At 37.5% G+C, this 15,142-nt stretch overlaps 1 long non-coding RNA gene across 1 annotated transcript; it reads right to left on the reverse strand.

Annotated features, from left to right (window-relative positions):
- Positions 1-8,442: 8,442 nt before the first annotated feature.
- LOC126587477 (uncharacterized) lies at positions 8,443-12,850 on the reverse strand. The gene is made up of 5 exons (XR_007611081.1): positions 12,336-12,850; positions 10,359-10,428; positions 10,142-10,193; positions 9,082-9,345; positions 8,443-8,799 (listed from the first exon to the last, which is right to left on the reverse strand). It is a non-coding gene; the product is annotated as an uncharacterized LOC126587477 (long non-coding RNA).
- Positions 12,851-15,142: the final 2,292 nt, after the last annotated feature.

Genomic DNA, 15,142 nt, shown 5'->3' on the forward strand with positions numbered 1-15,142 from the left:
GAGTATATTATTGAAATGATGAACAAAAGTAATTCGGATTTTCAAATTTAACAAAAAACCAATTTAAATAAGCAGAATTTAAAACAAACCCAACAGCAAAACAAGAAAATAGTTCAGAAAAACCATAAATTTAACGAAAATATACAGAAAGAGAGTAAATTGAGTGAACTCACAGGTCGATAACAGAAACCCATTTGAGAGTAGCATAGACGGATTCAGGGTCGTCGGGTTTGTACGAGTTCTTGACGGAGGAGACGACCCAGGAGAAGGACTCCTTCTCTTTCTTCGACTCCTCGGCCATCGGTGGAGGCAGCCATGCATTGTAGAGATGCATACTTTTGCAAGATTTGCTCTGCGATTGGTGATCCGAATGAGAAAGGGAAATGAATTTGGGAGAGCAAAAGCTGCTAGAGCGTGTAGGGATTTATAGTGAGAGCATTTGAAGACTTTGGGTTTTCAGCCTTTCTTTCTGAACAAGAAAGTTGGGTGAGGGAGACGGATTGGGATTTTCTTTCTGCCCTGTGGGAAGACTGGCTACCGGGGAGGGATGTTTTTGTTCACTGGATGCGGGAGAACTCGCTTACCAGGTGCAGTGATGGTGGAGATGGCGGGTTATGGTGGGTGAGAGAATAGAAGGGGTGGCGATGAGTGTTGGGTTTGGAGGGTGAGAGAAGAGAGTGGAACGAAGAAGAAGCAGCAGTGGCGATGTTCTGTGCGTAAGAAGGGTTTTGGGTATTTTAGTCATTTTAATCTTTTGGTTCCGTTCCGTCCATGTGTTACCAAACGCAAGATGGAACAACCGTCCTGTTCCGTCCCGCGCGTACCAAACATAACACAGAACATCCGTTCCGTCCCGTCCCGTCCCGTCCCGTCCCATCCCGTCCCGTCCCGTCCGCGTACCAAACGCTACCTAAGGGATAAGTAGGGTGGTGAACCCTTAATCGACAATGAGGTTTAGCAGCAATGTGTGTGGACAAACATGTAACCAGTTTGTTGATTCATCAACCAAAATCATAAGTATTTATATGGTCCGCATTTTGGTTGAATTAGTCCATATATATTCCTTTGAATCCACTGTGAAAAGAGAGTTGTGTCATATCTTTGCGAGGAATGATATAGAAAATCAACTTCCCTAATGAGCATGCTTGGCAAAGTGTGTTTGTAAGCACAAGGTCCTTACTTCGGGTAAGGAGATGCGTTGTAGCATCATTGTTTGACCTAAGTGTCCCAAAAGGTCATGCCAAAGCAAGTAAACTGCTCAATCACCTAGCTCCAGGCCGGCCACATATGGCGTGTGCCCCAATTAGGGGACAGCCCATTAGCCCCAAATTAAAGCTTCAGGCTCATTTTTGGAGGTGGTGCAAAGATATTTCACTCTATTTTCTTCAATAGTTTCATTTATGATCATTGTCATCTCGAATATCCTTAAAAACTCAAAGTCAGGGAGAATTTAAGGTCTCTTAAATGATGATTCAGTACCATTCATACAACAAGGAGGGTGCCAATGCTCTTAATCAGGTTGGATAGACCTGAAGTCGTTGTTAGAGATGTGATCTAGGTGTAAAGTTAGTGTGCGTAGTACGCATTCATCCAGACAACTAACTTTCCCATATTCCTACCTAATCACGTGGTTAATTGAATTAGGTCGCATGTATTAAGAAACATGATTCAATTAACTCATATTCGAGGACAATATCAATAAGATTATCCATAAGTAAAACATACACCAAACTTGAATCCAAGAACATAGAAAAATGTTCACAAAGTAAATGGTTTACTAAGAGGATTCGGCCAACAAGGCTATCCATGTCAAAATTCTGCTCTTCCAACGGTGTTCGGTTGAGTAAAATTAGTCTCACATATTGACTACTAGAATGGTACTCCTCAATGATATTGGTAGGGGTAGGGGTATGCACAGGTGCATAACCAATGATCTATTCCATCTATAGGGAAGTAAATTCTGCAAGGGTTGAGGTTTGGAAATATTATCCCTTATTCTTGAAGTTTTAGGTCTTAGGTGCCAATGATCACGTTTCGGGCATGATGCCACACCTTGGCAGGCCCTGATTCTACCATATGTTTGTGGTATTAATCAGATTCGAGAATGTGGTAAACTTTCGTTTTCTACACTGCTGCGTCATGGACGAGTTAGAAACATGGAAGGACAAGAAAAGTATTCTATAGTCAAAATTCGATCGGATTTATTAACTTCATAATTGTACTCATTCATGGACATAATCATGGTTTGCTTCAGGCAATGTTTTTCATGATTAGACGGTCTATAGAAGCGAGCCAAAAAGCCATGGAATCCTCGTTCGGGAGGTATTTCCATTCGTAATGCTTCGGGCATAAGTTTTCGAATGAAGATCATGGCGGAGGCTTATTCAGCTATTCCATGCCCTTGTTAGCTTCATTGGTTTCTCAGCTTTTTGATAATCAAATGGAGATTCACGTCTTGTACCTACATGAAGTGGTTTCTCTTAGAAACTTCCAAATCAGGAAATCAAACTTGTGACGGTTTGACGATCCACTGAATTGGAGGGAACAAGATTGTGATTGGTGCTATGAGAATGAATCATCCATGAGCATCAAAGTTAGAACATTTGAGTTCTAAGACATGATTTTCATGAAAAACGTCGGGTTTTCATGGGTGTATTGTTTTATGAAATCTTCGGGTTTCAAAGGCGCTAAATTTGAAACTACAGGTTCAATTTAGGTTATGAACATTTAGTTCATAAAGGAGAGGTTCCTGTAAGAACACAAAATGTAATATGCTGATTTAAGTGTAGTGGATTTGACGTTCTTCGGGAACTCAAGTGTGAGAGATTCATTATTATGAAAGTATGTAATGGTTCAAAGTATAAAAATAAATTATTGAATCGTTAATGTCCAAAAGTGATCTTCAGGTCAATAATTTTGGATTCATTATTAGATTAATGGACTGCAGGTCACTTTTAATTAATTCAATAAATTGTGTCATACATGGTCAATTGTAAAAGTTAAATAATATTAAAATAATATTATTGGATCGAAAATAGAGCCCAAAAATAATTGGGCTTAGTGCGGTGAACAAAAAGCTCGAGTGGCTGCTAGAGCAGCCCGTGGGGTGGCTGTAGGCCACGGGTCCAGAGACGGGATATGCTCAAGGGCCTACGGGGTAGCACGGGCAAGTCCAGTGAAAGCTGGCCTGTGGGTTTGGGTTACGGGAGAAAGGCCCAGCCTTGGAGGCTAGTGTATGTCGTGGGAAACACCCAGCCGAATGGGCTGGATTGAATGAAGGCTGGGGGCCTGGGTTGGTTGCGTGGCTACGGGCCATAGTGCAAGGACGAAAGGTTGCAGACCCATCCATTAGGACCTCAGGCCGAGGCCTATTATTAGTATGCACAGTGATGGTGAGGTGGGTATGCTGCACTAAGCTGAATTTTCCCTTTATTTTTTTTTTCAAATCCTTTAGGGTTTAGGAAACCCAAATTTGCTTCTAATTTATCTTATATAATTTGACTCACAAATTCCACATAACAATTCAATTGTGCGATGCATGAAACAAATATATAGTTCATATATATATATATATATATATATATATATATATATATATATATCGGAAGGAAAATATAAACATAGGGGGGTTCATGCATTATGGGGAATGTTTTCATGCTTCAAGGTCGTTTCAAATATCTTACTTTATTTTAAGCGTACCTGATTAGCAGAAAACAATAAAAACCTTTGAATTTGTAGAAGATCCTTCGCAGAAAGCCGGAATTGCATCTTTAATGCATTGTATCACATTCAACATAGAAAAATTAAATTGAATCAATAGCATGTATATCAATCCAATAAAGTGATAAATTAATCATAAAAAGAATGATTAAAACGTAATATTCCCTTGATTGAAGAATAAACTCTTTTTAGCGTAGTGTTAAGAGCGTGCTGATAACGTGTTGTAGGCATAATTTACTAAATAATTATGGAGGCCATATGGAGAGAGAGGGTGCGTCATATAGAGAGAGATGAGAGAGATGTGTAATTGTGGGTGTGTGTTATTCCACCTCATTGTGCCTTTATTTATAGTTGTAGGAAATGTTAATTCCTTACCCTTTAGGATTACAACATTTAATAGGTAATCTAGTCCTAATAGGAATATAAGATACATTCTCATATCTACTAGGATTTACACAATCACATTCCTATTCTAATAGGACTGCAACATAATTTATTTATTTTTAATATTTTTTTCTAATATGCTTTTTATTATTTAATTAATTAGCTATAAGGGTAAAGTTGTCAATTTATTAGCACAATTTTGACTAAAGGGGTTATGTGAAAGTTAATTAAAACGTAAAGGGGTGTTAGTGTAATATCTCATACGTAAGGGCGTTTTTTGAAAACTTGATAAACCTCAGGGGGTGTTAATGTAATTAACTCGTGCATTCACACATGAGAGTGCATAAGAAAAGCACTACTTCATTCCACTTGGACCTCGTTTGGCAGCTCGGACTGTAAAGACTATTTCAGTCAAATATGACAATTTGTACATCAAATAGTACTGACTAAATTAGTCGGGTGTTTTGTGAAGTATCAGACTAATGACCGGATTGTTTAAATAAAAAGACCCATTTTTTGTTCTTGCATAAATTGTAGATTTACCAAACGCCTCTCTCACTCTTATTCACTGTCTTCGTCTCTCTCAATCTTCACATCTTCTCTTCACCATTTCTTACACTCCCAAAAATTAATTTCAATCAAGCCCAAACAAATTAACACCCCGTCCTCCATTCCAAAGCCCGAGTTCTTCCTCACCCATAAACCAAGGATAAAAATGTTTTGGGTATTTTCCAAACACCTTTATAACCCAAAAATTACATCTTCGAACAGCCAAGCCAAGGAAGGAGAAAGAAGAGAAATTTTCCCTTTAAAATTTCAGATTCCGTATTTGACGTGAAACCCATTAAACCCAGGGAAGGCGAAAGGGGAGAAAAATGCTTCGGATCGAAGATCGTCACTTGGGCTGTCTCGCACAGATCGACACTTGAACGCGCTTGAGGATCAGCCTGCTAAAAGGGAAGCCGCCGAGACAGGGGACTCGCTAGTTTAATGTTGAAAGATGAGAGAGGGAGGCAGATTTTTTATGTGAAATTAAAATGGTTCCTACAGCTTTTTGATGAAAAAAAAAAAGGAAAAGAAGACTGGAGAAAGTTTCGGAAATTTTTCTTATGTGAATTTGAGAGAAAAAAGAGAGCAAAGAGAGACTGATTTTGATGTGAACGATGCGAGAAAAATCTGGGATTGGCGATGGCAACGGCAGCGAGCTTGCAGAACGATGAGAGAGAGCGAGAGCGATGGAGTGAGACATATAGACCCAACTAATAATACAAAGGTTTTTGAAAGGATAAATAAACAGGCATACACCAGATAAATACGTGGGCCCAATATAAGTATGGGTACTATTTAATACATAATTGCACTAAACACCTGGAATCGTATTAATTATTCTATCTGATCTCTTATACGAGCTGCCAAACAAGACCTTGATGTGATTGTATCCCTTTGCCTCTCCAGGTTTTGTACATCATTTGATGTGATTGTATCCTTTGCAAATTAGACATTACTAAAGAGTTTTGAAAAATGAAGACTTTTAAACAATTTTGCTAGTTGTTTGCCTCTGACTCGGCTCTCGTTGTATTTTTTTCTTTTGCCCTGTTAATAAAATTTCAATTCATTGAAAAAAAGAAAAAAAAAAGAAGAAAAAAAAGAACTCTTTTCTCAATCCTAGCATAAGGTGTTTTTTTTTAACTTAAGAGTGATTTGAGGTTGTTCATTTTTTTTTAAAACAACATTTTAAAAGATTTTGAGTGTTGCGTTTGATAATGGAAAACAAACCTTTTTCCTTTCAAAATCATAGGTCATTTGCAGTAACTCCCACCTTAATTCTTATATAAAAGGTGAACTTCGAGCACAGGGTTAATTAAGATGCATGTTTAATAAGTTGGATCACCGACCATTAATTCACATAAAATAAGAGTTGCTTATTTGGTTATTATTGAATTATTATTCGTATGAAAATTATGTCTTTGTTGCAATACTATTATATTAGAAATGTGATTGTGTAAATGCTATCATATCTTGAGCCTAAAATAATCCCAAAAATCCTAGAGGTGGCAAGTGGATTTTTGCTCTACAATGACTAGATTGACCTCATTAAATGGGCAAACCGCTCAAATACTCCCACGTGCAACTCAACACCCCAGAAGTAGCTAAATACGAATGCTCACTGCTCATGGGAAGGAAAAGTTAAGGGCATCAAAGATAGGGATTAATTACCAAATTCCATCTTTAATACATTTCTAATTGAAGATTGATTGCATCAAGTAATCATTATTTCAATCAATTAGGGGTACTTCCACCCAAGGTTCTGAAAACGCTAGGCGCTAGTCGGGCGGTGGGCTAGCGCCTAGCGCCTAGGCGGCTAGGCGGGGTCTAGACAGGCGCCTAGGTGGCCTAGGCGGATTTAGGTAAATTTATTGTATATCTTGTAAATAAGTGCATATTGACACCTACAAAAAATTATACTTGTATGAAATTCATGGATAAGATAATAAAAGAATGATAAAATGCAAAAAGAGTATCCAACAATGTCTCTCCAATAAATAAGATTTTTTTTTTAATGAATTAGATGGTATAAGATGAAAGTTCATATGATGATAAGTATGTATTACTTAATAAATATTTTTTAAAGATTATTTATTATATAGTGAATGAACTTAAAAAAAAAAGAGGGTAAACGTGGTTTGTAGTCTGTAAAAAGGAAGGTGGGGGGACAGTTACTGCACCAAAAAGGGGTGTGGGGCACACCAAACAATATTGAATGTATTATCTGACAATTGAATAGAAGTTGATTAATTTAAAAAATATAAATCAACGTGGGGGAGGTGGGAAGAGAGAGAAACTCATTTATATCCTCTTCTTCCCTTCGACTTCTTCTTCTTCCTTTCGTCTTCTAGAAACACAGAAGACAGAACCAGAACAAGAACCCGGCTCTCTGCAACGAGCCAACGACAAAACGTCTAAAACGCCCAAACCGCCTAGGTCATCAAGTCGCCCGCCTAGGCCGCCCAAGCACCGCCTAAGCTGCCTCCGCGCCCGCCTAATCCTCTTGCTGATTTTTCTCCCGATTATGGGCTAATCAGAGCGGTTGGCCACCTTGTAGCGCCTAGGCGCCACCTAGGCGGCCGCCTAGGCCGATTTTTAGAACACTGCTTCCACCATTATCCCAAGATATATTTCCTATTTAATATATTGGGAATATTCTTTCCTCACACTTTGGTCAATAGGATGCTACCACGTGTAAGGAAAAATCCTAACACTGTGGCCGACCCTCTCCTCCTATAATAAATACCTCAATCTCTACCAAATTTCAGTGAGCTTTTGCTACCCCTAAAAACTCTAAGCACTCACTATTTTCAGAGAAACTAATTTAGGCATTAGAGATCCATCGGCCTAACTCCCTATCTTGTGAACACGTGAGGCTTAGGTCTTTGATCAAAGCTGTTGATTATTTTTTAGGTATATTTTCGTCAAGATCGAAGACGGCAGAAATTCGCTACCACAATATCCTTTTGGGATTCTACCATATCTCTTAGATAGATATTATCCTATTAGAGTTGTAATCCTACTGAACTAAGGAATTTACCTTCCCTACTACTATAAATAAAAGCACAATGAGATGATATAACAGATACCTCATCATGACACATCTCTCTTCTCTCTTTTTGCAAGTTCAGTTAAATTGGCCTACAACACATTATCTGCACGCTCTTGCCTGAAACTAAGGAATTGAAGGTTCGTGGAAGAGGTTCTTCAACAAATTCAAAGGCCTAATTGTTTTCTACCAATCAGGTTATCCTAAAATACATGTTAGATATTTTTAACAACCATGAAACATGAAAACATAGTCCCACTACTACAAAACCATTTATTAGTGTCGCGATGAAAACTAACAAGAAACGTACATTACTGTCAGATATTTAGCAAAATCCTACAGAAAATGGATGCAGTGGCGGATATAATAAACTACAAAATTGCTAGTGTCAGAAAATGAATTTTTTGTCGGTTAAGGCTCTAAAACCGACATAACTTGTGTCGGATATATCCGACAATAAATACTAAACTACTGTCGGATATTATCAATTAATGTCGTTCGTGACCGTCAGGAAATTAAAAATGCCGTCGGATTTACATCATGTTCCTGTCGATTCTAACCGACAGAAACATTAAAAAAAACAAAATCTATTTATTTTTCGTCGGTCACAACCAATAGAACAAAATTAATAATTAAAAAAATACGAAACTTTCTATTTGTTTTTTTTTAATTTTATTGAATGAATATTTTTTTTTTAATGAGTGAATAAAATAAACAAAGCTCATAACAAACATAATATGCATTCAAATATAAATTAACCTACAATACTGTCATCTGAATCCGCCATAATACATAACTATACAAAAAACATTTGTCCAAAGTAAAGTGTCAGACTGGGGGTCGAATGCTGTGATGCCTGAGGGCTGAGTGGTGGCCGCTGCATTTGTGGAATAAGCAACATCAATATTTGCTATTGCTACATCATGATTTGCTGGTTCATCGCCTGCTGCTACGAGGTCTTTAATTGCTCAAGCTGAACTGTTACCGCCGCCAACTGTCTGGAGGCTTCTTCCTCCCTTCTACTCAATTCGTTGTTCTCAGTTAGCACCTTGGCCAATGCACCCTTGGATGATTTCCTGTAAGAACTAACACCTGAAGATCTTGCATAGTTGTCTTTAAACAAAATAATAAAAGATTATTAAGAGTTGAAGTATAGAAAGATAAATAAGGTTCATAAAAACCTAGATTCATCAATCCAAATAGAAAGATAAACAAGGTTCATAAAAACACTGATTCTGTGTTTAAATAATATGTGTTCTAAAAAAATACAATGTTATTGTTTAAATAATGTGTTAGAACACAGATTCATCAATCCAAATAGAAAGATAAATAAGAATGAAATACAAATAGTCATAATCTAAATAGAGTTATAAAACATTTACCCCTCTCTATTGTGACGATTCATCAATCCAAGAGTTATCTTTCCGAGTATGGATAGCTCGAAAAAAAGAGATGGGATCCGGTTCCTTCCCATGCTTGTTCTTCTTTAAATATGTTAAAAGAGAACAACAAATACATATTAATTGCATATATTACAAATTAGCAACACATACATATTCCTCGCGCACCCAAGCAAAAGTTTTTGAACCAGTTGTATGGTTCATAGTTTTTAACTCTTGATTATATTTGTTTTTCTCCGCCACCTCCTGAAAAGTAAAAAAAAAAACATTATAAGACAAACATCTTTCAATACCAAATATCAAATCATTAATTTTTTGGTATAATACTCCGCTTTTAAACCATTTCGGTATTCCTGGAATTCATGAAAAACAAACATTTGTCATGTATTTCAAAAACAACATAGAAAAAACTCACAATATAATTACTTTAAAACGCACCGTTTTCAGTTTGTTCCTGGAATTCATGGCCTTCATTTTGTTCCTCCATAGAAATAGCTGGAAGTGAAAATGGGAAGAAGAGGAGTACAAATGACTGGTAGTGAAAATGGGAAGGAGAAGAACGGCTGGAACTGGAAGTGAAAATGGGAAGAAGAGGAGTACAAATGACTGGTAGTGAAAATGGGAAGGAGAAGAACGGCTGGAAGTGAAAATGGGAAGGAGAAGAGGAACGACTGAAGTAAAAATGGGAAGTTGAATTATTTTAGTTTGGGTAATAAATGTTGTCGATTATAACCGACAGGAAGTTAATTAAAACTGCCAGGAAATTAAAATCCGACAGAGCTTTTATGATTCTTTCTGTTTTGTGTTGGTTATATCCGATAGGAAGTCAACTAAAACCGCTAGGAAATTAAAATCCGACAGAGCTTTTATGTTTCTGTCAGTACAGTGCATTTATGTATGTCAGTACGGTGCATTTATGGATTTCAGATTAATGTTGGTTATAACAGACAAAAATAACCAAAAACCGCCACAAAATTTTCGTCAGTCAGATTTTCTGCGCCATTAATTTTTTTGAATCAAAGTCGCAGGAAATATGACACACCCCGGCCCGAGATGTCCACTAGGACTCCGAATCGAGCTGTGCTAGCCGACACCTGGAAGGTGACGAAGCCATAAAGTATGATGATGTGGAAAAAGGTGAATAATTTTAAACCTAAAAATGCCTAAATACAAGAGAGCACCGTGAGCGGAAATAAACCCATTTCACATGTGACATCAGAGCATAAGTAAAGTACAATATAGTGGATTGAAAATCTTACCATCGAAGGTAATCTCCAATACCAAGACTTGCTACGAATCCTCGTCGATACGAAAGTTCTGCTACTAGACCTAGAGGGATAAAAACAAGAGTGAGTGGCCAGAAAATAAAGCTTTAATAAAGACCTTCTAAAAGATATAGTCCCTCACCGTAACACCTGTTTAGCTTCCAGAAAATCATACTACGGATAAACATGAAATCAAAAGTATACTAACATTAAATCCAGAAGTATACCACATTACAACATCTCATTAGTAATATAAATAATCAAGTGCTTAATAACCCATACTAGCACGCCAGTCGGAGTCACCGATGGTGACCTGTATGACTACAACCATATTTCATCAATCAATGTTAGCTCATAAGTCGGAGTCACCTATAGTGACCTGTACGACTTACCCATATCTCATCACATATGCTAGCTCATAAGTTGGAGTCACCTCTTGTGACCTGTATGACTTATCCATATCTTATCACATAGCACATAAGTCGGAGTCACCTATAGTGACTTATACGACTTATCCATATCTCATCACATATGCTAGCTCATAAGTCGGAGTCACCTCTTGTGCCCTGTACGACTTATCCATATCTCATCACATATGCTAGCTAATAAGTCGAAGTCACCTCTTGTGACATGTACGACTTATCCGTATCTCATCACATATGCTAGTTCATAAGTCGGAGTCACCTATAGTACCTGTACAACTTATTCATATCATATCTCATCACATATGCTAGCTTATAAGTTGGAGTCACCTTTTGTGACCTGTACGACTTATCCATATCTCATCACATATGCTAGCTCATAAGTTGGAGTCACCTATAGTGACTTGTACGACTTATCCATATCTCATCACATATGCTAGCTCATAAGTCGAAGTCACCTCTTGATACCTGTACGACTTATCCATATCTTATCACATATGCTAGCTCATAAGTTGGAGTCACCTATTGTGGCCTGTACGACTTATCCATATTTCATCACATATGCTAGCTCATAAGTCGGAGTTACCTGTTGTGACCTGTACGACTTAATCTATAGCTTAATAAGTATACCTGCACACGAGTCGGAACCACCTAAAGTGGTCTGTAAACCAGGACTGTGCGAATAATCACAAATTTTCTATCCGTTTGTAGTTCACGTGAAGATTGTGCGAATAATCACGGATCAAGCCATTTGTAGTTCGCATTTGTACTTCCAAGCATTTATAGTAATTATATGCAATAATCAATTTATAACCGTTTGTGGAACTATCAATCATATATATATATATATGTATATATACGATAGAAAGGAAAAGACCCACTCACCTAAGGTTCGCACTACGACTCCCTAGCACGTATATTGAGACATCACGAACCATCGTCGCCTAGAACAATTATCAAATCACATTTTAGAGTTCTTACCGATAGAATACAAAATTTACATAAAAAGCATCCCTACGTAATTCAATTAGGAAGATTTGCATCACGGATTTCTGATCCGTTGCTTCCAAAGATACACCTTATACTTCTAGAACAACATTCTAAAGTTTCATTATGATCCAATGGTCGGATCTCCGTCAATTGCCAAAACCAAGTGGCGGTCAACATTTTATTATATGAACTTACAAATCCAATTCAGGAAGATCCATATATCGGATTCCTAATCCATAAGTTCCTATGGTCTTCAAATATTACGTACTATAACGTATTAAAGTTTGGTGACGATCCAACGGTCGGATCGTTGATTCATACAATGACCTATTAACATAACGTAGAGAATTTAGATTCCAACAATCAACCTACCTCATACAATTATCAAAACTGAACTCAAGGCATCTAATTAGCCTAAGAATAACATCGACGGCCCCTTGGCCACGCGCCGTCGAGGGTGGCGGTCGGCCGCCTAGACTCGCAGGAAAATCCAACTATTTAAAAAAATTACCAAAATTTACAAGAATGAAGATCTCAAAGAGAGGAACAACTTTCATACCTTCCATGAAGTCCAAAAGTGTATGGAAGATGGTTAATTTTGCCCACGAAGTCGGCGGGTGCCTAAAGCTTCCCGGTGTCGATTCGTCGTCTACGGTGGTCCAGTGGGGTCAAGGTTGGTTGGGTTTTTCTCCTGGGATGATGGGCTACAAAGCCCAAGTGGTGGCATTGGCCATCGCTTTGCCAATTCGTCGGAAAATTGAAAAGGGTGGCCGGAGCATTGTTGATTTTCGTTGACTTTCGTGGCCTCAAACCGCCACATACCATGGTTAATCAAGGTGGTTCTTGGATGGGTTTTGTAAAGGGAAATGAGAGCTTCAAGATGGCAGTGGTGGTGTCGAAAAATTCTACCGTAGTTGGCGGAATCAGCCTTGGAAGTTGGGTGGTCGCGATGGTGGCGTGCACGGGAAAACTGGGAGCTTTCTCCTTTTTTTTTTTTTTTCTTTTCTGATTTCTGATTGGGCTGCTACCCTTTTTCTACCTTTTATCTAATTGGTCCTCCTTAACCAATTAATTAACTTTAAATAACCAACTTCAAACGCTCGCAATTGGCTTTCGCCTATGTGTTTGTACCAACGAGTACTACTTAAATATGTCAAAAGAATAAGTCATACGTTCCTTTAGACGATGGTCAACAAAAATCAAAATCCTTGCCTCTAGGCATTTTCGTCAATTCCCTCGATTAAAATAAATAAAAAACGAAATTTTAGGGACGGGTTGTCACAAAATATCCCGCCCAAAATACCTATAATTACAATACGAAACACAAATTATTATAATTACTAATAAAAATTATCGTTATAAATTATAAAATTTTATAAGATGTTAACAAAAATAGTAAAACAAATTAAAAAAAACAATAAGAGGTTAACAAAACTATGTTTATCTACACTCTTGATTATTTATTAAATTCAAGTTTTGTATATCCTCATAGCAATTAGAGTGAAATATTTAATTAATTAACATAATATATACCTATATTACTAAATAGTACCAATTTATGGTATATTAAATATTGTCAATTTAACATAAATATTTACAAATAATATTTTTCTCAATTTCTTCATAACAATTTAAGTGAATAAAATAAACTAATGGAACACAAATATTCCTAATTTATCTTACTAATTAAATTAAAATCTCTAAATAAATAAATAAAATAATAAAATAGTCAATTTCTGTCAGTTTAATTGTCACAGCCCGTCCCGAATTATTATTATCGGTGATGTAAAATGACGGTTTTATCCTTGGACGTTAAATGATGTGGGTGAGTTATTATTAGGTTAAATTGTTTTAGATTGGTGACCCAATTAGAACTAAGACTTTTCTTAGTGTTGATTGGTGGCTTTTGGACTACACACATACCCATCTTTTTTCTCTCACCTTCCCGTGCTCTCTCTTTCCCTTCTTCGTACGGACCAACCCATAAACCCTCTCAAACCTTGTAGATCGAAGGTTTTAAGATCACCATTGTGTTTGTGAGGACCATACGAGTTTAAAGGTACCATTTTCAGGTAAGGAAACCCTCGAAAACCCGTGAAAATCCTAGCTCCGATTTGAGGTACTATTCATGTGGACGTAAAATCTTGTGGTTCAGGAAATTTTAAGGACACAGGGAGCTTTAGGAGGTCTTCACGAGGCTCGGAGTAGTTCGCTGGAAGAAATTGGACATCAGGATAGCTAGTTTCGAAGTTGGCCGGTTTTCTTGAATTTCTCCGGCAAGAATTCGTGGGTTACATGTCCTAAAATAGGTATAACGTCGTTCCTCTCATCTCCAGCTTTACAATGGTGCAAATTTCATAGAAAATGGTGAAGAAACGAGTGAGAAAATAAGATTTTTCGAAATCCCCAGTTTCCGGCGATGGCGACGGCGACGGTCGCTGGGGATTTAGGAAGAAGACGACGGAATATTCCGTCAATTCTGACGGAATATTCTGACGCCATCAGTTAGAATTAACAGTTACTGTTGGGTTTTAACTGAATATTCCATGGAATATTCCTAAGACAATTAGAGAATCCATCAGGATTCCCTGCGCGTGTTGCCGTGCACTCGCCGACGCGTGGTGGCGCGCGAGGGGTCAGAAAAATATTCTTAAAATTTGGGAATGATCCTGAGGTTGTGTAGGTCACTGTAGTATATTCAAATACCAAAATTGAGCATCGTATGAGAAATTATTAGCTAGTTTTGCCTATGTGCTTTAAATAACGTTTTTGTAGTTAATTCGCATATAGGTGAGACTTATCTTGAGGACGAGCGTGTTCAAGGGAAACTCGGGGGCTACGACCCTTCGAAATACCAGTGAGAGGGCTTTTGGTTTTCAGTATATATTTATATACTTGATATTTTCCCAAAAAATATGTTTAAATGAGAGTATGCCTTGAATGCCATGCATATAAATTTATATTTTGCATATGAATTGGTATATGATGCATTATATATAATTGTGGTGCTGTGGACGCTCAGGTAAGCTCAGGTGAGTTATGTTTGGTTATGTGAATTATCAATGGTGCGATATGTGATTGAATAATGTTGAGCTCATAAAACTGCACCTAGGGTGATTAAGATTTAGCCAGAGATATGGCACATGCCTGTTTATAATGTCACCTCCCGCACCATATGCTCATATTGGATCCAATTTAGGTGTACAGTCCTGTCGTATAGGCCATCTTAGGTGGTTCCGACTCGTAGGTGACTAGCAATTTATCGTCAAACTATTATGTGTGAGTAGTATTGAGCATGATTATATTACACCCATTATTGTCGTACAAACCTTTTCATTTGGTTCTGACTCTTGTGCAGTTTAATGC

Source organism: Malus sylvestris, chromosome 10 (assembly GCF_916048215.2).
Source record: "Malus sylvestris chromosome 10, drMalSylv7.2, whole genome shotgun sequence".
NCBI lineage: Eukaryota > Viridiplantae > Streptophyta > Magnoliopsida > Rosales > Rosaceae > Malus > Malus sylvestris.